The sequence below is a fragment of the Macrotis lagotis genome, chromosome 6, assembly GCF_037893015.1.
Source record: "Macrotis lagotis isolate mMagLag1 chromosome 6, bilby.v1.9.chrom.fasta, whole genome shotgun sequence".
NCBI classification, from domain to species: domain Eukaryota; kingdom Metazoa; phylum Chordata; class Mammalia; order Peramelemorphia; family Peramelidae; genus Macrotis; species Macrotis lagotis.
This window is the reverse complement of record NC_133663.1, coordinates 160,617,460-160,643,369: the sequence shown is the minus strand read 5'-3', so window position 1 is coordinate 160,643,369 and position 25,910 is coordinate 160,617,460. Positions and strand designations below refer to the sequence as shown.

The window sequence follows — 25,910 nt, the reverse complement described above, 5'->3', positions numbered from 1 at the left end:
TTATGGTAGAATAATATTCCATTGCCTCTATGTACCATATGTTCAGTCATTCCTTAACAGATAGATAGTGTCTTAGTTTCCAGGTTTGCCACCAGAAAAAGCTGCAATGGGTGCTTTAGATATGGGTGCTTTTTGTCTTTTTTTTGCTCTCTGGCAATGTTATAACTCACATAGAAACCAATGGATTGACTCTCATACCAGTTCATCACCTAGTGAGGCTCAGACTCCAATGACAAGGATTGAATAATTTAGAAGATGCAGATCAGTAGCCAGAAAGGGAGCAAAGACTTTGGTTTAACCTTCTATAAAACTTGACCCTGGTTAATAACTGGTAATATAATTCCAGTCTTCCCTTCACAATATTCTATATTCATATACAAACCAAAAAAGGCCCCAGGAAGAAATCTTAGGTACATGAATACAGTGTATACTCACCTTTGCCTAGTGTCAACTTTTCTGTCAAGGGGTAGGACACACTCTACTCAGAACACCTAATTGATCATAGAAGCTCTCCACCGGACAGTGAAGGAACAGATTCTTCAAAAATCTAAGCCCTATTTTTACAAAATAACCTTAAACCAAGTGTTTATTCTCTTCCTTGCTATTACTCTGCAACTGTTTAATCCCAAGAGAGTTACAATTTTTCCAGACCTTAGTTCCCATCTGCATATAGAGGCTGACTACCAGATAGTAAAGGGTCAGATTCTTCAAAAAGCTAGTCATTTTTTAAATAGACCTACAAAGAGTTCTTGGCATCACCATTCTCATTGCCACTCTGAAGAAATCCTCAACATACTGACTGGGACTAATACTAACAATGATTAACAGGAAGTAGATATTATAGAAAGCTACAACCAAAGTCTTTGTTCTCTTCCTGGCTACTTCTCTGCAACTTCTAAATTTTGATATCCCAAGGGAAGTCATTTAGCTTTTCAGCTACACATATATAAAATAAGTAGGTGAGATTATTATATAATCTACAAATTCTCTTCCAACTCTTGATCCAGAACACCAGATGTTGGGTATTCACCAATAGAAACTAGGATCAAATTTCCTTGTGTGTAAATTTCCACAATAATTTAATACCATTCACTCAAGTTCTTAGCTTATTCCCATATTCCCAGTGGCACACATAGACACATGAACACTTTTCAAAGCTCCTTTAGAAAATACATATTAAATTAGGTCAAATATATGGCAAATCCTGCAGACTTGAGCCAAATGTAGCTCAAGTACAATCCTGTCAAGACTTGACAATCACACCAAATGCAAGTCTTTATCTAATCTAGGGGAATGGGGAACTGGATGTTTCAAACAAATCTCTTGCTCAATGCCCTGCAGGTTCTTTATTCAGAGAGTCCAAATAAATGCTAGAGGCTTAGAGAGATTTATACCTTTTTATTGAAAGCCTTGGTCAATAGAGGTGGCAGGGCCTAGTCCACACATAAATCTATCTGCATAACCTAAGTTTGCTTATCAGTTTTCCAAGTTCCTAGTCCACTTCTTGCCCTTGTCTAATATATTCCATATCTGCCTGTCTGCTGCCCTCCATTGCCCATTCCACACTGGAACCTAACTCCTGGTCTAACCACAAGCAAGCAATCTTCAAGCAAGCATGATCTAACTTCAGGGTCTGCCCCCTAGTCTGAATAGCTTTGGAAGAAAGAAAAAATCTGTCATTATGCCAAATCTAAGATTTGCCTAAGTATCATCAAATATAATATACAAGTTATACAGTACTAGCTATTTCCAAGTCCAAATAAGGATTGAAGACCAACCCAAATGATTATCCAAATATGGGCCTTTTCCAGTCAAGTTGGACCACCTGTGATTGTATCATATCCCAACTCAGGCCAAATGGTTTACCCTACAACACTCAAAAAGGTTCTTCCTTTGGTCTTCCTGTAGGTTATTTATAAAGTAAGAAATCTCAAGGAATCACACAAAAATCACGTAGGTGGTAGAAAAATTAACAGGTCCCTTTACCATTAAGGGTATAAAAGATTACATTGATCCTTGAGTTATTTCAAACTGCTATTCAAAAAAATATCCCTCAAAAATGCTACAACTTCTCTAGCAATGTTCAAAAGCAAAGCATCTGGTTTAACAGCAGCAATAAACTTCTGACACAGCTTTTTTTTTTAGTGCCTACCTGTAATTAGACCCTCTAGGGGCATAATTACTAGCACCTTCCCCCAAGCTGTTGGCATGAGCTACCCTGAACACAAATACTCACTGATAAGAAATGTGATATATAGAATCATTCTACAGAATATAGAGTATATAGGGATCTTATAGAGTATCTAATTCAATGAATTTATTTAAAAAAAAGAAAAAAGGAAACAAATGCCCCCAAAAGATTGTGTCAAAGGGTAAAAAAATAGAAAATCATAAAACCATATAGGAACCCATGTTCCTCCAAACTTAAATTTTACAAAAACTTCACATTGTAACTTTATGTGGTAAATTCTCTTAAAGAGGCATTCCTAACAAATTAGAAAATAAGAAAATTTGATCTATGAACCTTGTTCACTTATCATTACTGAAAAGATTGATCTGTATTGCTAGCAGTCAACTTGGGGAATAGGAGCTCCATGCACCACTATCCCACCCATATGTAGTTACCATCCAAAGTAAGAAACCTCAGGGAGTTATACGAAACTCACATATGAAGTTGAAAGGAAAACATATTTTTATACCATCAAGGGTACAAAAGATACCCTCAACCACTTCAATTGATCATCCATAAAAATATAACTCATTGCAATGATATGTGCCATGAAAGAGATACAAAATTAAGAAAAGGGAGGGAATATTTCTGTTTGAAAGTCTTTTTTTTAAATTTTAATTAATTAATTGATTGATTGATTTTCACATTAGTAAAAATCTAATTATAAAAGTAAACATAATCCATTCTCCTTCTACAAAGATAGGGTAACCTCAAGAAAAATGAAGTCAAAGAAAAAAAAGTGTATTTCATTTTGTGTTCAGATACCATCAGTTCTGTTTCTAGGATGGATCTCATTATCCTAAGTTCATTAGAGAAGTTGCTTCAATATTTTTCCACAGTTGCTATTGCTAGCTACATTTCTCTCCTTCCTTTCCTTCCCACTCCCATTTATTTGATTCTCTCTCTTCTTTCACCCTGTCCCATATCAAAAGTGGGTTGTATCTGACTACCCTCTCCCACTATCTTCCCTCTCCCTATCACCCATACCTACTTTCCCCTCCCCTCCCCCTTTTCTTCTTATTTCCTCTAGGTAAGATTTCTATACCCTATTGAGTGTGTATATTATTTCCTCTCTGAATCACTTCTGATGAGAATGAAGGCTCACTCATTCCCGCTCACCTTTTCCCCCCTTCCACTCCATTGCAAAAGGGTTTTTTTGCCTCTTTTACATGAAATATCTTAGCCCATTCTGCCTCTCTTTTCTCTTTCTCTGCATACATTCCTTTCTCATCCATTTACTCCATCTTTATGATATATGATCCCTTCAAATTCAGCTCCCTCCTGTGCCTTCTAACTTCTCTAATAAATGAGTTAGTATCATCTTCCCATGCAGGAATACAAGCAGTTAAACATCATTAAATCTCTTATAATTTGCTCTTCCCATCCACTCTCTCTATGCTTTCTGTTCAGCTCTGGTCATTTCAAGAAAGTTTGAAAGTCCCCTCTATCATTGAATATACATCTTTTCCCCTAAAAGAGGATGTTCAGTTTTGATGGGTAGTTGATTCTCAATTGTAATTCAAGTTCTTTTGCCTTCTGGAATATCATATTCTAAGCCCTACAATCCCTTGATGTAAATGCTGCTAAATCCTATGTAATTCTGATTGTAGCACCACAATATTTGAATTGTTGAACTTCCACTTATCAATTCATTTTCCATTTTTTATGTGCAGGTACAGAAAAAAGTACTTTTTATTTTATTTTTTAAACATTTTGTTCATTTATTTTTCAAACTATATGCAACAGTAGTTTTCAACAATCATTGTTGGCATGGTTTTTAGTTTTACATTTTTCTCCCTCCTCCCTATAGCAGAAAACAATCTAATACAGTCTATATTTGAAAGACAATAAAATCAAATCAGAAAAACATTAGAGAAGGAAAATATACAATATATAAGACAACTTTTAAAAATTGAAGATAGTAAACTTTGGTCTGCATTTAAATACCATAGTTCCTTCTCTGGATAGGGATGGCATTTTCTATCACAAGTCTTTTAGAATTGTCTTTGATTATTGTACTGCTGAAGTGAACAAGAATCCATCATAGGTGTTGCAAAAAATTATCTCTATTGTCATTTTTTAAATATATTCTCAGGTGAATACTCCTCCATCCCTAACACCCGACTTACAATAGTCTTTGCAGTTCATTACTTTCCACCACATACATGGCTTGTTGATTCTTCCCTTGGGTAGCATAGTCAAACAGATCATGTTTTGAATATTCATGGATAAACCTGTGCAATGAAAATATAACCCAAGTCCAACAGCTGTCAACAACTCTAGAAAATTCTTTTTCTTGGAATAAGACTATAGAGTACACCTGCAGATAAATGTTATTACATCTTTCTGGGCACATCTATTAAGCAAAGAGATATTATAGTCATTGATTCCCACAAACTCTGTTAATAACCAACAGCATCAGGTGCACCCAAGTAGAGGTAGTTAAGGACATCCTGCCACTGCCAAGAACAATCCCCTGGAGCCTCTCCTTCATAATCTTTTACTCCCACAAATACATAAGACAAGAAAGTAAGTGCAGAGCTAATGTAAAACCCAGGGGGCAGAAAGTAATAGGAAACTAAACTACTCAAGCTTTCCAGTTCTCTGGAGAAAATCACTTCTAAACAATTACAGTACATTTTGTTAGCATCATTTCCTTCAAGCCAAGAACCAGTATAGTTTTAGGATAACAAGGACAAAAAGTTTGAGAAAAATGATGGAATGTAAAAGCAAACTTTGAGCTGAATTTTTGGTTAAATAAAAATTTTATTATTTTTCATTTGTTGGCTTAAAATTCCCAAATCTATTAGAAAGTTATTTAAGGGCCCTTGAAATTTAAATAATGTGACCTTTAGATTACATTGTTCTTGTTGGTCTTCAAAGCAGTAGTTTGTATGACATTAAAATTAAGACAATCTTAGTGCAAATTTTATCATTATTGGACATCATAAAAATTTTCCTACAGAAACATAGCTGGAACATCTTCTGGGTAAAACAAAATATTCATTGCAAGGGAGAGAGACCAACAGTTTAAGATTAAAGGTGTTACTTGCATAAGCAAGTGCAAACCACCATTAAATAAATTATGACAGTCACCTCTACATTTTCTTTAAAAGCATTTAGGAAATATGTCCTCAGTTATCTCAAAACTAGAAAGAAAGAAGATCTTCAATGAAATTGTTGGATGAAGTTTAATTGAGACAAAACATGCCTTCTCTTGGAACAAATATCTTCTTAGAGTTTTAAGCATTTGCCATAATCATGGTAAAACATTATGTTTCCTATGTGTCAAGTCTAGGTGGTGATAATCACACTTGTGGAATCTCCAAAATTTCTTTCTTTAGGATGCCTTTATAAAAGGATGAAAAACAGCCTCAAAGAGATCTGTAACAATAGCTTACATATCTTCCATAGCCTGTTTAGTTTTCTAAACACTTCTCAATCCATAAGATATTAGTGAGTAGTTATACGTGGGATTTTGGAGGCCATTTAATAGCTGCTGATCATCTCTAGGATTCAAATTAAAATTACAAAAGACAAAAACATGATCCTATGATTGAAAACAACTCTAATATGCTAGAACAAGAAGATAAAATGGTCTTTGAAAGAATCCATTGATCACTACCAAAAGAGATCCCAAAATAAAAAATCCAAGGAATATTGTAGTCAAATTTCAGAATTCTCAGCTAAAGGAGAAAATACTACAAGCTGTCAAAAAGAAGCAATTTAAATACCAGGAAGCCACAATCAGAATTATACAGGATTAATCAGCTTCAAGGAGCAGAGGTCCTAAAATATGATATTTCCAAGGGCAAAGGAGTTTGTTAAATAGCCAAGAATCAACTACCCTGCAAAATTATCATATTCTTTCTGGTAAAAGATGGTCTTTCAAAAAAAAATTTCAAACTTACCTGATAAAAATACCAGAACAAAATAGAAAATTTAATCTTCAAATTCAAGACTCAAGAGATATGTAAAAAATGTAAATGGAAGGGGAGAGGGGAAGAAATAAATGTTAGGTTAAACTGTCTACATCCCTCCACGGGAAGACAATACTTGTAACTCTTGAAAACTGTATTTATCTTAGGGCAGTTGAAAGGAGGATATTGGACAGAAAATGTGAGTAAAAATTGAATAGGGTGGTATTCCTATGGGTCAGTGAAAGGGAGGGTGCTTGAAAAGGGGTTGTGAATACATATTAACTGTAATATGATTAAACTCTCAGGTCTTAATGGTTGTGTTTGTATTGGGACAATTAGAGGGATTGTTCTTGAAAAGTATGTGAAGTTAATAATAATGTAAGAATGCTTATGGTTCTTGAGAATTGTACTTATTTCAGGATAGTAGAAAAGAGTATATATTGATAGAGAGAGTGGATTCAAGACAGCTATAAAACAATTAGGACATAGGAAAAGAAAAAGGATTATGTTAGGATAAGAAGGTAGAGTTATTAGAGGTAAATTATAATTCTAATGGGATAACTGAAGGGAGGTAAGTTTGACAGAGGGTATAGGTATGAAGTGATTATGATGTGATTAAACCTATCAGTCAACTAACCCTTGAGAATTGTACTTCTATTAAGACAGATAAAAGGAGTATACTTTGACAGAGAGTATGGCTATAAAACAGTTTTAAAACAAGATATGAAAAAAGAGGATTATATTGGGAGAAGAAGAAATTAGAGGATCAATAACACCACATTATGTGTCACAAAGAACATGTTATAGCAAAGGGAAACAAAAGAGGGTGTGTGAGCACTGAGTAAATCTTACTCTCAACATATTTGACTCAGAGATGGAATAACATGGGGGGCAACTAGGTGGCACAGTGGATAGAATACAGATCAGGAGGACCTGGCACTTAATACTTACTAAGCTAAGTGATCACTAAGTGATCTAGAGCAAGTCACTTAACACCATTGACTTGCAAAAACAAAAACAAAAAAGATGGAATAACATATATTCTCAAATTCTCAAAATTTATCCAACCCTACAGGGAATTAGGAAAGGAAAGGAGAAAGAAAAGAAAAGGTGAGGTTGATAAAAGGGAAGGGAAATTAAAAGTAAAGGTAAAATCAAAGTAAAACTTTAAATGGGAAGCTAGGCAGTGCTAGACAGAACTCCAGTCCTAGGGTCAGGAGGACTGAGTTAAAATCCAGTTTTAGACATTTAATAATTATCTAGTTTGTGTGACTTTGGGCAAGTCGCTTAACCTTGTTGCCTTGCAAAAACCAATAAAATAAAATTTCAAAAAGTAAAGTAAAAAGGGAAAGTGAGAAGAAAAGGGATAAGAAAGAGATACAGCAGTTAGAAGCAATATATTGGTGAGGAGGGATAATGGGGAAAGGAGAAAAAAAGTACAAAGGGGAAAGACAGGACAGAGGAAAATATAGAATTAACATTCTTAACTGTGAATGTGAATGTAATGAATTGTCCCATAGAACAAAAGCAGTTAGCAGAGTAGATTAAAAACTAGAATCCTAAAATATGTTGTTTACAAGAAACACATTTGAAGCAGAGACATAATCACAGATTAAAAGTAAAAGGTTGGAACAGAATATTTTACAATTCAACTGAAGTTAAAAAAACAGATAGCAAATTTGATCTCAAAGCAAAAGCAGAAATAAATCTAATTAAATGGAATAAGGAAGCTAAAGGTACCTAATGTATTTATGAAATTTTGTGAAGTATTCCTTATAATGATCATTAATTGGGGAATGATTGAGCAAGCTATGTAATATGAATGTTATAGTACTGTTGTTTTGTATGAAATTATGATTGGTCTGACTTCAGAAAAGAAGGTAAATACTTGCATGAACTGATGATGAGTCAAGTGAGCAGAAAATTGGAAACATTAACAGCAAGATTGTGAGATGATCAACTATGATGGAAGCAACTTCTCTCAGCAGTTCAGTGATCAAAATAATTCTAACAAACCTGTTAAGGAACATGCCATCTACATACAGAGAAGAAAGCATACTATGTTCACTTTTTAAACTTTTTGTTTGTTTTTCTTTCTTTCTCAAGTTTTTTCCTCCTTAGTTCTAATTCTTTTTTCTGGAGGACAAAGTGAGACTGGTAACTTAGCACAGTACTCTCTCCCTCAAATCCAATTCATGTACTTACCATAGCATGACCTCTCCTGATTCATGGTCTTCTTCAAGAATGAAGGACAAACATCAATTCTTCTTTCACAGCATGACTAATATGGAAATTTTTTTTAAAAAAATGATTGTACATGTACAACCTATGTCAAATTGCTGTCATAGGGATGGGGAGAGAAAGGAGGGTGGTAGAAAAATATGGAATTCAAAAACTTGTAAATGTTTAAAACTAAAAAATGTAATTGGAAAATAGATTAATTAATTTGAAAAGAAATATGCTTTTAATAGGGAGTCTAGATTTCATCATGATATATTCCCACTCATGAATCATAACCTTTGTGCTCCTTAAAACTGTTCCTTTTTTGTGTTCCTGGTGCAGATAAAAAGATAATTCCAAAGCAAATCAGGACCAGAGAATAAATGAAAAAAAAAAGACATTTATGAAGTGCTCACCACATTCCAGGGATGGGCTAATCTCTAAAGATGAAAATACAAAAAGAAATCATCCATGTTGCCAAGGAGCTATATCCTAAAAGAAGAGGCATTGTAATTAGAATGATAATGACCAGGGAGAGATTTTGGACTAGGGAAACATAAGAATAGTAAATTGATCAGCTGACCCTAGCCTTTTTAGAAGCAATGTTAATGATTTGTTTACTATATCCTATGCAGGCATTAGAAAGATACTATATGGTACAGTGGATAGAGAAACAACACTGGAGACAGGAGATCCTGAATTCAAATCTATCCTCAGACACTTGCTAGCTCTGTGACTTTGGGCAAGTCATTTAATCCTGATTGCTTGCATCCAGGGCCATCTACAGTCATCCTGATTTTCATATCTGGTCACTGGACCCAGATGGCTCTGGAGGGAAAAAGTGAAACTGCTGACTTAGCACCCCTCATTCAGATCATATTTTCTTACTTGTTATGGCATCACCTCCCTGATGTCATGGTCTTCAAGAATGAAGGACAAACATCATCAGTGTCTGTGCATGGCAGCAGAAAGATGACAAAATGATCTGGGTGGATATTTGGATGGGATGTTTGCTAAGTGGAATAGTTTAATACTAATCCAGATAATTGAACCTGGGCAGCTTGAGGTACAGAATGGTGGAGGACGGTTAAGGAGAAGAGCAATGTTTCAAAGATCTCAACAATGAATGTATTAATATCCTGAGGAACAAAAAACATGGATTCTGGAGGTCCATTGCAGAGTATAACATTTTGGCACAGGAGGGGAGAATCATGACAGTGGCAACAGGTAGAAATATATAAAGTTGATCTTGATGGGTATCTGGATGGTTAAAGGATAAAGGCAAAATATGATCTGGGGCCAAAATATTTATAAAGCACACCCGCACAATTAGAACAATGCCTGCTTTGTTCTTTCCCCTTTTTCCTAAGACTCAAACGTAAAAAATATCATGATATAGTTTAGAGTTCATCTTCAGCTCAAGTTCTTCAACCAGCAACATATTAATTATGTCAACCTGTCCAATAAACTTAACCTCGCAAGGTCCTAGGCAACATACTTTTTTTTCCTTTTTATTGTTGATTTTTTTACATTATTTTATTTATTTTTTCAATTACATGCAAAGATAGTTTTCAGCATTCATCTTTTTGTAAGCTTTTGAGTTCCACATTTTTCTACCTTTCTTCCCTCCCATCTCCCTCATGATAGTGAGGAATCTGATATAGGTTATACATGTATAACCATGTTTTACATATTTTCAAATTAAACATGTTATAAAAGAAGAATCAGGAATAAAGGGGAAAAGATGAGAAAAAGAAAAAAAACAAAGTGTTTAAAGTGAAAGCAGCTTGCTTTAATCTGAATTCAGACTCCATAGTTTTTTTTTTCTCTGAATGTGGATGATATTTTCCATCATAAGTCTTTTAGAACTGTCCTTGATCACTAAACTGCTGAGAGAAGCTAAGTCCCAGGTAACATTCTAAGACTATAGTTGTCACAGTAGAGGTCATTTTTGAACCAAAATCAAACTAAATGAAACAACAGATGTGAACCATTTTTAAAGGATTAAAATGTGATGTTTTATTTTTTAATGTAAAAGACTGATTCATGACTTCAGTTCTTACTAGTTCATACTTTTAGAGACTATAAAATCCTAACACATTAGCTAGCTTATTAGGTTTTTTAGTAATTTCAGTCATACCCAACACTTTATGAACCTTTTTAAGATTTTCTTAGCAAAGATACTAGACTGGTTCTTAGCAAAGATACTAGAAAGGTATCATTTCCTTCTCCATCTCATTTTACAGATGATGAAATTGAGGTTAAGTGATTTTCTCAGAGTCACACAACTAGTAAGTGCCTGAGGCCAGATTTGAACTCAGGAAGATGAGTCTTCCTAAGTCCAAGTCCAGCACTCTAACCATTGTGTCACCTAGCTGCCCATTATTAGTTTACCTTAAAAAATTAGTTTCTTTAGATGAATGAGAGCCAGAATCTACCCTAATTCTGGTGGACACCAGACTTAAAAATCTCAACTGCTAGTCATCCTTCAAACATATCACCAATTTATAGAAGACTGCTAACTGTCCTAGAAGCAGATGATGTGTTACAATATAAACTGAGGAGTTTGGTTATTTATAGGCAAAGTATACAAAATATAAGTTCTTGCTACATATCTGCATCAATATATATAACCCCAAATAAAATTAGGGTGAAAGTGGATTCTTTCTTTGACTTAAACCTAAACACTGAATCAAAGTCCACTAGACTGACATAGATGATACAGTTACTTTGCTACCTCATTTAGGTATACAGACTCTCCTCAACTACTTTTATCTTGGAGACACTTCGGTTTTGGATCTACTTTGGAAGGCAGTACAGTAGAAAGAACAGCTGTTCCAAAGTCATAAGACATGAGTTCAAATCCTGCCCCTTATACTTATTATCTGTTTGACCTTGGACAATTCAATTAGCCAACCTGAGCCACAATTTCCTCATCTGCAAAATGAGGTAGGTAAATTGCGTGGTTTCTGATGTCCTTTCTAGTCCTAAATCTATGTTATTTATTTTATTTATATTTATCTTATTTTTTCGATCTATGGAAATTTCAAAGCTGGTATTACCCACCTTTATCTTGAATTCTCCCTATAGGAACTGAATTAACAATGGATCGGGAACACTGCTTTAAAGACCAATCTCATATTATTATAATAGGTTTCATGATTCTCTAGTAAGTATACTTTTAAAATTATTCCTTATTTAATTTTAACATTTAAAAAATGAATTTCCAATTCTTTTCATCTATTCCCTCTCCAACCCATTGAGAAGGCAAAAATAAAATACAACTACACATGTGAAATCATGAAAAACATTTTCATATAAGCCATGTTTAAAAAAGAGAAGAAAAAGAAAATCAAAAATTGTGCTTTAATTTTCACTGGGTTCATCAGTTCTTTCTCTGTAGGTAGATGATATTTTTCATCATGGGTCCATTGGCATTGTCTTGAATTATTATCCTGATCAGAGTAACTAAATCTTTCACAGCTGATCAATCTTGTAATTTTGCTTACTGTGTAGAAAATCATCTCCCAGGTCTTCTCACATCACTATGCATCAATTCATACAGGTCTTTACAGGTGTTTCTGAAACAATCCTTCTCAGCATTTCTTAAAGAACAAAAGAATTCCATCAGAATCATATACCTCAATTGTTCAGTCATTCCCCAATTGAAAGATATCTCCTCAATTTCCAATTCTTTGCCATCACAAAAAGAGTTGTTATAAATATTTTTGCATACTTATGACCTTTTCCTATTCTGGAGGAGTAGGCTATATTTGGAACATAGAGCCAGTAGTACTATGATTGGATCAATACATATGCAGTTTTGTACCCTTTGGGGAATAGTTTCAAATTATTCTCCAGAATGGTTGAACCATACAACTCTACCAACAGTGTGTTAATGTCTCAGCTTTTCTACTTGTTGGTTTACTCTGCCAAACTTTTATGATAACTTATACTTTATTGAAAAGTCAATGATGAATATGAATGATAATGACAATATTTTGATTTAGTACTCTTTCAAGTATACAACAAAATGGTAACCACTAGCATTAAGATCTAGCCAAAGGGGGCAGCTAGATGGCACACTGGATAGAGCACAGGCCCTGAGTCAGGAGGACTTGAGTTCAAATACAGCCTCAGACACTTAATATTTGCCTAGCTGTGTGACCTTGGGCAAGTCACTTAATCCTATTGCCTTAAATAAATAAAAAAATTTTTAAAAATGTACAAAAAAAAAAGATCTAGCCAAAGGAAGACTGGCATGATGCAGAGTGTGACTCTACAATCATCCACTATAAGGCACTGTTCTTGATGAATTCCCTTTCTGACCTACAGATGAAGGTCTATCAACCTTTCAATATTCCTTCTGGGGACCAGATAATGCTCAAAACTAGGATGTTACAACCTACCTTGCCTATCACCTATTTTAGAGTTATCTATGTAACACAGTGAATAGAATCCTGGGTCTGGAATGAGAAAAATCTGAGTTCAAATCTGGTCTCAGGTACTTATTAGCTGTTAACTCATAACCTGCTTCCTTAATTGGTAATAGAAGTTCTACTTAACTCTCAAGACTGTTGTGAAGACCAAATGAAATAGTAATTGTAGAACACTTTACACAATGCATAGTATATTATAGGGATTTGTTTTCTTTGCCCCCTTTCCAAGCTGATTCTGTTATTTGCATTTAATGAATGAATTCTTAAATATTAGATTAGTGGCTGCTTCAATTCCCTTGACTCAGCACCATCTTATAGGAATAATTCTCTCTAAACTTCTCTCATCCTGAACCTCAGAGAATTTAGGCAGACAACACATAGGTTACTACAGTTTAATTTGAGCAAAATCAAATGAATGTAAAACTGGAATATCTATTCCTCATATGATTGTAAGCTACTCTAAATGATATAGATATCTTTCTGCTCTTTCTCTTTTCCTTTCACACATTCTTTGCTGCTGAAGATTTGTCACCAATCAATCCTATGGCACATGTAAGTGGATATGAGGTGAGAGTACTAGCTAGCTAGCTAAGGTCCCAAATACAAAGGAGGAAGGTTCAAAGACTGTGTCCCTGCCTCACCAAGTCAAATCATAGTCTATAGTTAAGAGATATTTTTGCAACTGTTGAAAGTTACAGCAGCCCTGGATACTGGTTGTTCTGGCAACTTTTTCCCCTGAGGTTAGACTAGGTCACACACACACAGTCCCTTGCCAGATATATCTTGACTGGTCAGTCAGTCAGTCAAAATTGATTTCTACCATAATGTGTAATTGGAAGTGTGCTAGGTATAAAGAATACAAAGAAAAGCAAAAAATAAAGTCTCTTCCCAAAGAGCTCACATTTTAATGGAAGGGGGGCAACAACATGCAAATAACTATTTATATGCAAGATGTATACAATGTAAATAGAAGGTAATCTATGAGGGAAGGGAATGGTACCCAAAGAAGGGAAGTTTGGGAAAGACCAGAAGAAAGTGGGATTTGAGTTGGGTCTTGAAGGAATCTAGGAAAACCATAAGTAGGTTATGATGTGGAAGAACATTCCAAACTAATGTGATAGTATGATAGTGTCATGTGCAAGGAACATCAAGTAGACCAATGTAGATGGATTGTCAGGAATGTAGACAAAGGTATTGTTTAATCATATTGTAAAGGTAAAGAGGGGAAATTCTATAAAGGGTTTTAAATGACAGAAGAATATATATTTGATTCCATGGGTAATGGGAGCTAATTGAGTGGGGGAGGGGTGACAGTGCTAACCTGTACTTTAGAAAGGCACATAACCAGTTTGACTTACAGGGTGATGAATTGTTGTGTAGGCCAATAAAATAATAGGTCCATGATGTAATTAAGTAAATATTATGAAGACATATAGAGTATTGCACTCAAGATCAGATACAAGAGCATCTTGACAAATCACAAAGGTTATCCCCGATTTAGATTCTCCTAATTCCATCAAAAGTAATCTGCCATTTTAAAATGAGTTTTAGAAAAAAAAACTCTCAATTGTAACCCGAATGAGAAACTCTTGAAATAATTTTAGCATTAATTGGTATTTAAGATTTATCAGTACAATGTTGATTCCAACATTACATTTACTGTAATATCAAAATTCTTCTGAAATTTGAGAATAGCACCTTCCTTTGGTGTATTATTTATTCTACTCACCTGAAATGTTTTTTTTTATAGTAGTGATATCATTTGAGGGGGTAAAATCATATGTATTACTATATCATAATCTGGGACTTTTTGAAGTCTGATGTCAAGGACCTTTTTTAGTAGAAAATCATTTAAATACTCTGTCATTTTTTCAGTTGTTACAAATAAAGAACAACAATTTTAAATAATATCCCCTACTGGCAGACATATTATTTATTTTATCTATGCTTGTAAAATACTACCTAAGAGAAATATGTTGAGAAAAACTTGATGACATGTTGCCTCTGAAAGGGCAACAGAGAACCACTGAAAAAACATTTTATTATTTATTATTTGTTAATATTGTTTGGACCTAGTTTTATGTGACTAGAAAATTATCTAACCCAAAAGCTTATGGTAGAAGTTAGGCTAAATCTCAGAGAAATTCCAGGGAAATCATTGCCTTAACCACTTAGTGCTTGTTTTGAGTCCGCTCAGGTCTTGCTTTAGGTTCACCCAAAGTTTGTCTTAGGTTCCTCTCAAAGTTTATGCTTTGTATTGCCCAAATTAGATTGATTTACCTGTTGATAGAGATTCCAAACTGCTCTTCTCTGAAGTCTGTCTATCTCCTACATGAGACAAATCAAGAAAAAATCCTTATACTCTTGTCTGAATTCTCTATAATATAATGTAACTGGACAAGGAAATTATATCTATTTTTCTGGTCCTCTTTTCAACCAAAAGAAAATACTTCCTAAAACCATTTCAGATTTTCAGATTCATTCTTGTAACTAATATAGGGCCTAACACAGGGAGGTTGGTACTTTGAAGCACTGCTCCAATGTGGGTATTCCTTCACTTAAGAATGCAGCTGATAGTTATATTCATCCAAGTATTTAAAAGATGATCAGAGGGGTGGCTAGGTGGCTCAGTGGATAAAGCATGGCACCGGCCCAGGAGTACCTGGGTTCAAATCCGGTCTCAGATACTTAATAATTACCTAGCCTTGTGGCCTTGGGCAAGCCACTTAACCCCATTTGCCCTTGCAAAAAAAACCTAAAAAAATTAAATAAAAATAAAAAATAAAAGATGATCAGGAGAAGCTGAGAAATAGTCTTAGAATTCAATAGCTTCAGCTATTGCTCCAGTCTTTCCAGAAAAGCCATGATAACATTACATCTTCATATGGGAAAGACCACACTACTTGCTATAGAGTTAAAGGACATGGGTTTCAGTCTTACCTCTGCTTCGTACTATTTCTGTGACCTTGAACAAATCACTTATCCTCCTTGGATTTCAAATTCTTCATCTGTAAAATTAGGTTATTGAACTAGAGATGACCTCTGCAGTAACCTCCAGGTCCGGAGATATGTTTCTGTGTCTCTACACTGCATTATGCTGCTGCCTAGGATTTTTTGAAATAATACAATTATAGGGGCGGCTAGGTGGTGTAGTGGATAAAGCACTGGCCCTGGAGTCAGGAGTACCTGGGTTCAAATCCAGTCTCAGACACTTAATAATTACATAGCTGTGTAGCCTTGGGCAAGCCACTTAACCCCATTTGCTTTGCCAAAATCTAAAAAAATAATAATAATACAATTATAGAATTTTACATTTGGAAGGGACCTCAGAGTTCAGTTGGTCCATTCTCTACCTCCTCAATAAATGACTATTAAGCATCTATTTTGAAGAACTCATTGGAAGTCTTGAACAAATCATCTGTCAATTTTGTCCATTATCCTTTTGGACATGTCTAATGGTTAATTAATCAATCATTAAGTTCCCGCCCTATTCAGAGTACTTTGCTAGATGCTGGGAGACACAAGACAAAAGCAAAAGAATCCCTGTCCCCAAGAAATTTAGAGTCTAACAGATGAGACAATAAGGACAATTATAAGGATATACAAAATACAAACAAAACCAATACAGCTTAACCAAGGGGAAGAGGGTGGGGAGGAGGGAGAAAGGAAACATTTGAATTGGGAAGACTAGCAAATTGCTCTTGAAAAAAGTGACATGAGCTAAGTCTTGAAGTAAATAAGGTATTTCAAGAGGAAGAAGCAAGGAGAGAGTGTATTCTAGTGACTTGGCACAATCTCTGTAAATATATAAAGACTTAGAGGTTTGGGAAGGAAAGCAAGGTCAGGTTGACTGAACCATAGGATGTAAAGAAGGGACAGTCATTAACAAGGCTGATAAATGGACTGAGACTAAGTTTTAAAGAGCTTTAAATGCAAAACAGAAGGATTTATATTTTTTACTAGAGGCAATAAGAAGTCACTGGAGTATAGTGAATAAAAGAGTGACATCAGACTTATGCTTTAGGAAAATAACTTTAGTAGCTGTGGGGAAAATAAATTGGAGTGGAGAGAGATTTGAGGTGAGGAGACCAATTAGGACAATTAAGAGATAATTAGTAACTTTGGAGAAAATATTTACAGTTGTATGTGATGAAATCAGAAGACAAACTGGAAAAATTGAGAAGCAAGTAAAAGGAGAGGAAGGGAAGGCAATGAATACAGATGAATTTTCAAATTTGTGTGAGATGGATGGGAAAGATACAGGATGAGAGTTTTAGAGGACTGTAGGATCTCAAGAGGTAGCAAGGATTTTTTTTAAAAGATGGGGGTGCCTTAGGAGTATTTGTAGACAGAAGGGAAAAAAACAGAAGATAGGAAAAGATTTAAGATTAAAAAAAGGAAAGGAATGATGGTGGAGGTAATCGGCTGGAGAAAAGGAAAATACATAGAGAATTAGATAATGTTTTCCTTATATTGGACCAAAATATTGCATTCTACAACTTCCACCTTCCTATTTGTGACTCATTACAGTACAGACTCTTGCACATACTCCTTTCATATTATCTCCCTACAAGAGTCTAGTAGATGGAAGGGCAGCTAGGTGGCACAGTAGATAGAGCACCGGCCTTGGAGTCAGGAGTACCTGGGTTCAAATCCGACCTCAGACACTTAATAATTACCTAGTCGTGTGGCCTTGGGCAAGCCACTTAATCCCATTACCTTGAAAAATCTAAAAAAAAGAGTCTAGTAGATGGTTTCAGAAGTAGTAGACCACTGGATTTTAGAGTATATGAACTAGCTTAGTATTGGAAGCACCTTTAGGAACCTAAGCAGAATATAGAATCACTTTCCAGATGAATTTGGGAATACATATGATTTTGGTTGGAATCCAACTAGGTACCCCACATGAATTATAATGGACTTTCACTGAAGTGTGGGGAGCACCTGATTTCTTGAGAAACTGTAGGGGAAGAAGCTGAATCAGATTTCTAAAGTCTTCTCCAAGAGCTTTCCTAATTCAAAAGTGCTCACCTGACCCACAAACCTCTCACAGAAACCTCTCCTAGTGGAAAACAAGCCTATATCTACTCCACAGTAAGTATTCACTGTGCTATTGCTATCTGAACTGTCATGCTACCCTTTGGTGAAAAAAACTCATGATCACAAAACCAAATAATTCATGTAGAGATCTTTGAACTCATCCAGAGAATAGATTGTAAACAAATAAGATGAGTATATTTCTTAAGTTAAATGGCTGATCATTTGTATGTAGTTATGAAATGTAATGGTTCAGATCACATAAATATCACAATTCTACCATTCTGGAGAGGTAAATTGTGTTAAGCTCAAATATAAATGATATACAATATGATAGATATAAGAGCAGATATTACATATAAATACATAATAACTACCTAGTCATTCATGTTTCTCTAGAGACCATAATTTTAATTTCCAGAATTTAGTGCATTTACTTTTGTATCCACAATACTGCTTTAACCTACTTCTTTTATAAATCTTAAATGTATGTGCTCATTTGTGTGTGTGTGTGTGTGTGTGTGTGTAACATCATAATGTGTATGTATATGATTATAATCGAACTCAAGGGACCCCTCTGATGATTTAATGACAGAGAGGGGGAAATCAAAACTAGAAGCAATAAATCCATTTTAATTATATGTGTAATAGCTTGTGGCTGCAGTTTTTGATTCACATCCATTCATGGATGCCTTTTATTTTTTTGCATTGATTTTAAAGCTGTCTCCTCAATGGATTCTAATTATGACCTCATGTAAATCACAATTATTGAAAATTGTCTATATACAGATTAATGGTAAAAGGCATAAATGTTAATTTTCATTACTAAAAAGTAATTGTTATATGTTCACAGTAATTAAATTTGATATAAATAATTGTGTTGATTATGAGTGGAAGAATGGAGGTAACTTCAAAATTCTATTTAAAATCATGAAAATTATAATAAGATTTTTTTATTACAATGAGCTATTGCAATGATATGGAAGGGGGAAGGCAAGGGGGGAAGAGGGAATCTTTGCTCCCATCAGAGGTGGCTAGGAGAAGAAACAGCATATATACTCAATGGAGTATAGACATGTAGAGTAAGGAGAGAAGGGGGACAGGAGGAAGGTGGGGGATGTGAGTGATGGAGGAGAAGATGGACCATGGGGGGAGAGTGGTCAGATATACATTTTCTTTTTTACTTCTTGCAAGGGGCTGGGATTGGATGACCTGACAGGACCACAGGGCTGGATGAATGCTGGGCCTAAGGGGTGGTATGTGAGCTCAGGGCCTCTTGGCCCCAGGGCCGGGGATCTGTCTGCTGCACCACTCAGCTACCCTACAGCACATTTAAGAAGAGGGACAATGAAAGGAGAGAGAAAATATAGTATATGGTAGTGGGGAAGTATGAATGGAGGGAGTTGCAATCAGCAATAGCAATGGTGGAAAAATATGTAAGTAGCATTTGTGATGGATTTATCATAAGGAAGTGATCATCCATGACGGAGCTGGAGGTGTTGGAACACAGACTGTAGCACATTTTATTATTATTATTATTATTATTATTATTTGGGGGTTACAGGGCAAATGGGGCTGGGTGGCTTGCCTGGGGCTGCACAGCTGGGTGATTGTTGGGTGTTTGAGGCCGGATTTGGACCCAGGTGCTCCTGGCTCCAGGGCCGGTGCTCTGCCCTCTGTGCCACCTGACCACCCCTACTAATATTATTATTATTATTATTATTATTATCATTTTATTTTATTTGGGGTCTTTTTTTTGTTTTTGCAAGGCAATGGGGTTGGGATGGCTTGCCCTGGGGTCACACAGCTTGGATATTGTCGGGTGTCTGGGGCCAGATTTGGGCTCGGGTACTCTTGGCTCCAGGGCCGGTGCTCCTTCCACTGCACCACCTGGCTGCACTTATTATTATTATTTTTATTTTTATTTTTTTATTATTTTTATTTTAATTCTTTTCTCTTTCCTTTATTTTATCACTCATGCGGTTCTATATGTTTTTGGGATGAGGGGGTATTATGTTTACTCTTAAACAAGAATATTTTAGTAATGTATAAAAAACATCATTTGTATAGAAATAAGAATAAATAAATAAAAATAAAGAAGAAAAATATAAAATCATGAAAATAATATGCTGAAATATCCACACAACATTTTAAAAGCAGTTATTTAACTAATAAAGGTTTCACTCATCACTTTAACAATGCTATTATCAAAAATCTAATTTATTATACTTTACAAAGATAAATCAAATACTAATTAAAATTATTTTGTTTTGGGGCGGCTAGGTGGCGCAGTGGATAGAGCACTGGCCATGGAATCAGGAGTACACGAGTTCGAATCTGGCCTCAGACACTTAATAATTACCTAGCTGTGTGGCCTTGGGAAAGCCACTTAACCCCATTTGCCTTGCAAAAACCTAAAAAAAAATTATTCTGTTTTTAGCCATCACTGAGTTTTATCTTTTATCATATTTGGTATACACAGTTTCCTCTAACAATAAAATTATTGTCTCATCCTAGTTTTGGTTCAAACATATTATAATAACTAAAGCAACCTAAATTCTTCCCTAAATTCTCTGGGAATTTTGAAATTGCATGTGGTTATCATTGAACTGAAACTAGCATTATTATTTGGTAAAAGTATGTTTCTGAGTTTGGCTAGTTTCTCTCTATAAGTGGCATGAGAGAGCCATCTACAGAGAGCTAGGAATAGAACTGTCTTATAGAAATAATAATGATACAAATATTACAACAAGATCACAGGGAACAGTTTGATACAGGGGGAATATGACTGGGTTTGGAGTAAGAAGACCTAACTTCAAAACTCAGCTCTCTCTCTATGACCTTGGACTTGCTAGCCTTTTTAAATTCTTAGCACTTAGCACAGCATCTGTAGTATGTACTTAATAAATGATTGATTGATTGATTGAAATCATTTCAACTTCTTGAGATACCATTTCCTCATTGGCAAAACAAAAAAGTTTAGACTAGATGACCTCCAGATATAAAACTATGATCTGAATATGTATTTATAAATGATTTACAAACCTTTTTAATCAAGGGCAAATGAAGAAATACTTTATGTTGAGAAACTAGGTACTACTATAGAAAATATCATCTTCGTATTTCTTTTATAGAATGGTCAGGAGATTTTACAAATACAATTTTAAATCTTAAAGGGGTCTTTGAGGTTCTGTAATTCGTCCCACTCTTTTTTTCCCTTTATTTTTGTAAAAACTGAAGTCCAGAGAAGGGAAGTAATTTTTAGAACATTATACATCTAGTTAGAAAAACAGGAACTGGAGTCAGTGCCCTTTCCCTATAACAGGAAACAAAAAGTGTTAGGACAGCTTCTATCTGACCACTCTCCCCGTCACGGTCCATCTTCTCCTCCATCACTCACATCCCCCACCATGGAATAACTCCAGATCTGGAATTAGAGTAGTACAACAGAGATGGTCTTGCCAAAATAGCCTCAAAAAGCAAAAGAGCAAGAAATTCAAACAAAATTCAATAATTACCAGCTGCAGCTCCTACCCTTCCCACTTTATGTGTTATGTCTAATATATCATAAGCACTTAATAAATGCTTATTTTATTTGTTTATCTCCCATTAGAATAGATGCTTCATAAGATCAGAGATTTTCTTATTTGCTTTAATACATATCACCAATAGCTTATATTATAGCGCCTAATATATAATAAATTATTTTGGAATAAACATATTTATTTCTTATTCACATGGAAATTGTGTAGCATTTACATGACAATTCTCAGGAAAATGGGTGGTCCATGGGGCAGCATTCTCAGAAGTTCCAAAGGCTATTTTCTTAGACATGAGGAAATAGCACTTTTCATTGCAGGAAGCCTTCAAATAGATTATATTTACCAATGAATAAACAGTGGAGTTGCTGACTTTCAAACAAATGAATGTATCAAAAGTTCTTCAGTTCTTTAGGAAGTTAATAACCAGGAAGAAAAGTGCTGTATCCATCTCCCCAGAGGAATTTGGGGTTTGCATTACATTTCAGAGGGTCAACAAGCAGAAAAGCAAAGAGGGAGTAACACTTGCTGGGCAGAGAGAGGTAAAGAAAATCTTGCTGCCTAAGTTTGAAGGCATATGTTTTACTAACTATGTGCCTCAGAGACTGGGCTAGACAACCTCCTTGAGTGACCTGGGGTAGTCTTAATGAGTGAGATCAAGCAACAGGACCTCACCCTAACTGGAAGTGGCAAGGAAGAGTTAGGAACTGGCTTTCACCAGACTTTTGAGAGCAAACTGTTGACCTGCAACCCACCAAACATTTCCTGTGTGACCTGCTCCTCTCTCTGCCTCATCTTACTCTCTGGATACTGTTCCTCACATCCATTTCCTTACCCAATGTCAGGAAAAAATGTCTACTGCCTTCAACTCCCAGGAGCAGTTGTCTTCGACTCTCGAGTTTCTTTTTTTCTCTTGAGTTGAACAACTCTATCACTCTTCCAACTTCCGTAGACCTCCTCTACCCAGAAAACCTTTCTTCCATCAATTTACCAACTTATTTGTCCTCATTAAGGACCTTCTGCAATCTCTTCCAGGAGTTTTGCTCTTGAATAAGATGATGGTTCTTTTCTCCCATCAAGTTCCCCTTAATTTGAAAATAGTTTTGTAAAACAAGACTTGCTCAATATAAATCAAGTCAGCTAAAAATATGTTAATGCCCAAGCAAGTCATACAACCATGCTCTAGAACCAACCAGACTCAGATGGCATTGACCCTTCACTAGTGCCTACACCTCACCCACCTATGTAGATATGTACTCTCATTCTTTCCCTGTTCTTTCCTACCCTCCTTCCTACCTGTCCCATTCTAATGGAACCCAAGGGTTTCCTACTTTTCTGTCTATCACTTTACCATCAGAAATAGTAAAATGAATGAAGCTGTTTGGGAATGCCCCAGAAGAGGGTAGAGACATGAAATCAAGATGGACAGAGTTCAGGGTATATTATAGGAGGTTATGAAAGGAGGAAGAGGTAGAGAGAGCAGGGAGCAGATCTTATTCTGCTAGGTCTGTTCAAGAATAATATAACACGTGAAACCTACAGCTTTAGTGAGGGACTCAGTGTCAGAGAAGATAGAAAATAATGGTGGCCAAAGATATAACAGTAGTGTTATGATTTGAGAAATCAAAATCATATAGACTTGAGAACATAAGCCATGTTAGACATATATTTCAACATTCTCTCATTTTGCAGGTGAGAAAACTGCCTTACAAAACACTGTAGGGACTCTCTGCCTTCTTCCCTAGGTAATGTGGGAAATTACAAGCTTACTCTGCGCAAAAACTACCAGTTCTGTTGTATATGTTTTAGACCCAGTCATGGTCTCTTGAGGGAAAGAAGCAAGAACTGAGAAAGTTATTTGAAATTCTAAACACTCTTGATTTTGCATTTTAAATATCAAACCTCTGTGGAAGTTCAATTAGAGAATAGAACTATGACTTGAACATATTTCTAATGGTAGGATGGTTGATGGGTCAATGAAAGGAGATTGGTTAGCTCCAGTCCTCTTTCAAGTCCATGGCTTAATTAGACCAGTATCAGCATCTCATGTTCTGGGGATCATTTTTCTGCAGAGAACTCCTCCTCATGCAATTATAGATTGAGTGAGTTTAAAAAGACAAGAGTAACTTTTGCCCAGGAGGCAGTAGACATAATTGGAGCATGGAAACTATTGACTTCTAAGTCATACAAAGGATTATCAGGTGAATGCTGTGATAGTTGAAAGGTCTATCCCATTCCTCAAAATAAAAAGTGAGACACTTTAGCAAGCATCAGGCCTACAGAACTCAAGAACTGTTGAGAGGAAGTGAAAACCCTTTTTTGTCCCTAATTTTATTCTATATATTTTCAAAACTTAAAGGTCCCAAAGATGGAGAATATTTCTCACCTCTATCTATTTTAGAAATTTTCATGGCCACCAAATAAAACTGTTTTCAGACTCAAGGCCTGATTTTTCCCAAATGTTGAATGTAAGGAATTCTTTCAAATGAACCTACTATTGGCTTAACACAAATGTAAAAATTCTGCAGCTCAGGTAGAAGATATAACTGAAGCACATTTTAAAAATTATTGTTAATAAATTTTTAACATATCAGGGTTTGAAACTAACAAGAGATCCACAGAAGACAGACAGATGGGCAATCATAGGGGGCACATATCTGAATATTCTATTGCTCACATGTCTGAGGAAAGCTGTTGTTTCCAACGTCAAGCCACCTTTTGGCTCAGGCAGATACATAAGGTGGTGGGGGTTCTTTACTTGCAGCATCACCTCCACTCGCACCAGCACCCACCCCCATACCCATACCTGCCCCTACCCCTACACCCATTGCAGTTGAGGCTGTAGTGGTATCATCGTAGGGTGGTAACAGCACCGTAGTATCATTGGTGGTTATATAAACCAGAATATCAGAAGAGTTTTGGCTATTGATGTAGCGGTAACAGTTCCAGACACAGCTAATCAAGTAACCCTTAAAAGCCAAGACAATGCTGATAAAGAGGAGAATAATAAGGACTAGACAGGTAGGATTCACTGATATGATATCTTCCTTGTATGGAAACTGAGGAGGCAGCTGTCATATATTCCTGGATTGAATTTGGATAAACAAGTACACTGATTGCCACCAGCAAGTTAAGGGCAAAATCAAAAATCTGGTAGCAGAAGAACGGGATGATCCAGGCTGCATGTTGCTTGTATGCACCATATGTTGCCATTGCACAGATCAAGATCATGAGAAAGGAGATTGCAGTTGCGATTTACAAGTTGGCATCATCCATGAATTCGAAGTCAGCGCCTAGTTCAGAATTGGTTAAGTGATACCGATCTGGATCTGCCATGGTGCTTAATAGGATGAGAAGTACCACGGCATTGATGATCAAGTACCAGATGCCCAACAGGATGGTGCCGGTGCGGACCTGGCAGCACAGGCAGCAGATGTTGGAGTAGAAGCGGGTCCAGGGCGCGCTCATCTTCATCTCAGGGAGCCCCTCCGGGCTCTCTGGGACCCGCGCGGGGGTCGCCGCAGCCTTGCCCACCGTGGCTGTTCCGCCCGCCTGGAGTTCCCGCAAACACGCGCCCAACTTAACTGGAGAGTTCCGGGCCCGGCCCGGCCCGGCCTGGCCACCTCCAGCTGCTGGGACTCTAGGGAGAGCCCCCACCCCTGCCCGCCTGCCGGCTCCCTGGCTGGATCCCGGGCTCTGCCAAGCCCAGAGAGGTCTCAGGCTGCAGCCGCTGCGGGACTCCCAGTCTATAATAAATTCTTAATAAATACTCTACATAAATAGCTATTCATTTGTTGATAAAAAAAAAAATCAAAGGCTAGGTGCTAAAACATCAGAGTTGGTCATCTAGTCCAACTTATCCCAAAAGAAAAATCCCTAAAAAATTTGAATCACTCAGAAACTTTCCCAGAAAGAGGGAACTAACTACCTACCAACTAAATCATTACATGATTGAATAGTTCTAATTGTTAGAAAGTTTTTTCTTTTCTTATATTAAAGCAGATTTGTCACATAAAAATTTCTACCTCTTCCTCAAGCAAAATAAATGTAATGCCTTTTGTATATGACAACCTTTTAAGTTCTTGAAGATTGCTCTCACTATACATCCATGCTGAATGCAATTGTTTCTTGATGCAATGAGACCCTGAACCTGAACTACATCCACCAAATCTTCAGTCAGAGATGTAACTAATATGGTGTGACCAAAGTTTTGCCCCAAATATTGATATCTGAAGGGTTATACCTCTTGGGAAAGGATTCTTCTCCTGTTCCTATTATGGTCCAGAGTCTGGTCCTTGTCCTTTGTAGTTATCCATTAGCCTGTAATGAGAGTGGTGAGTGGGAGAGGAGATAAGCCCTAGGAGAAGAGGACATGCTAAAGAAAAGGTGCCAGGGCCTTAGACTATCCTAAGGGCATCTTGAAGATTGCCCTGGCAGAGATCCTGCTAGATTTTGTGCCTTAAAGAAATGTAGAACTAAAATCATATGCAAATTTTGGAAAAATCTAGATCATATTTCAGTGTTA

General features: G+C 36.1%; 1 pseudogene; it reads right to left on the bottom strand.

Annotated features, from left to right (window-relative positions):
• Positions 1–23,345: 23,345 nt before the first annotated feature.
• Positions 23,346–24,961, bottom strand: LOC141491903 (lysosomal-associated transmembrane protein 4B pseudogene; annotated as a pseudogene).
• Between the last annotated feature and the right edge of the window lie 949 nt (positions 24,962–25,910).